We start from the raw sequence: 1,530 nt of genomic DNA on the forward strand, positions 1-1,530 counted from the left end.
CTCTCACCTCCCAAGGAGTCAAAGAGTCTTGAATGGGTTTACTTTAAAATGGCATTTAAAAAACAAATGAAAAAATTAAATTAATTAGAAGACACTAGAAAAAATTAAAATTAAAAAGAAAAGAAAAATAAAATGTCTGTGTGCTGAGTATCACGCAGCTATGTGAGAATAGGGAGACTTAAACCTACACTTGGCAAAAGTAGAGTTTTAGGATTGAATCAGCTCGGCTTTTGTGTGCTGTCCAATTGCCTGGTCTTTGCACGGCTCTCTGTCTGCTCCAAGCCCTTACCAAGACTTCTCTGCTTGAATTCAAGAGTATTTTGTATTCAGCTATTGTGTGAGAGATAAACAAAAAAACGAGGCTATGACTGGCTGCTAGTGGCAGCACCTCAGAGAACGCATGTCCAGTGTATTCCTAGGCTCTGTATTCCTTACAAGAGGCTCTCTTGGTCAACCAGAACCAGGTACCCTTCTTGGAGTTGAAGAGGGTTGGCTACAGCTGAGGGCTTTGTGGCCCCAGTGGGGTAGACACTCGGGGCCTGCTTTCCTCAAGAGCATTTGTGTTACGGACGGACACACCACGTGCACCTTTACGAAGTGAGGAAGACGCTCTTTATGGCAAGAACTCCCTCTGTTTGCATTTCTAGCAACGTTTCCTAGCCAGCTCTGGAGTTGGAACAAATTCTTTCCTCCTCCGCCCCTCCTTCCCCATTGCTCCTCCTGAATTTCGTGCCAGCCCAGGAGACTGAAACAACAAATGACACATCCGCTCCTTTGCTTGTTGACAGGGGAGGCTGGGCGGCCCCTCCTCCGCCGCCGCCCCACCCACCACCGCGGGAACCTCCTCCTTGGAGAGTTCACCCCGGTCCTCACCAGGGGTCAGGGCCTTCCCGACAGGTTGGGTTGATCGGAATGTCATTCCCTTGACAACTGCCCTGGAGCCTGAAGAAAACAAAGGTGGGCATTTTGCCTTCCTCCTGGCCTGCCTGGGAGCCCAACCTGGCACCCAAGGCCAGCAGCTCCCACACCGGTTGCGTCATACCCAGTCACCTAGTTTCCCGCAGTCTCTTTCTTCTGTGTTGTCGTAACCTTACATAACTTTGGCTCATGCACCTAATAACTCACTGGGAGGACTCCTACCCCAAATGTTTGGGATTTGTGAGAAAATTCTGAGGAGTATCCAAAGTCAAGAAATGAAAATCCCCTTTGCAGGTGGGAGCTGGGTGGTTTTGCATATGCTTGTGTGTCTCAGTCTATCTACCTGAAGACTCCACGCTCACTTCCATGGCATGAGTAACAGGCAAAGCTAAGTACTGCCGTGGTGGGGAAATCCTCAGGTCACGGAAGGTCTTCTCTGCCAGCTGGCCTCTTCTTTTATTACCTTTCATAATAAGACACTTAGATTTATTTGCAGGTTCTTACATTGAGGTCATAAATTAATACTTTCCTTATTTAAACAAATTTACCATTTCTAAGAGCAATTCTCCCACTGAAACAGATGCATATCTTTTGCATTAGAAAGAAGGAGCA

Source organism: Microcebus murinus, chromosome 4, assembly GCF_040939455.1.
Source record: "Microcebus murinus isolate Inina chromosome 4, M.murinus_Inina_mat1.0, whole genome shotgun sequence".
In the NCBI taxonomy this organism is placed as follows: domain Eukaryota; kingdom Metazoa; phylum Chordata; class Mammalia; order Primates; family Cheirogaleidae; genus Microcebus; species Microcebus murinus.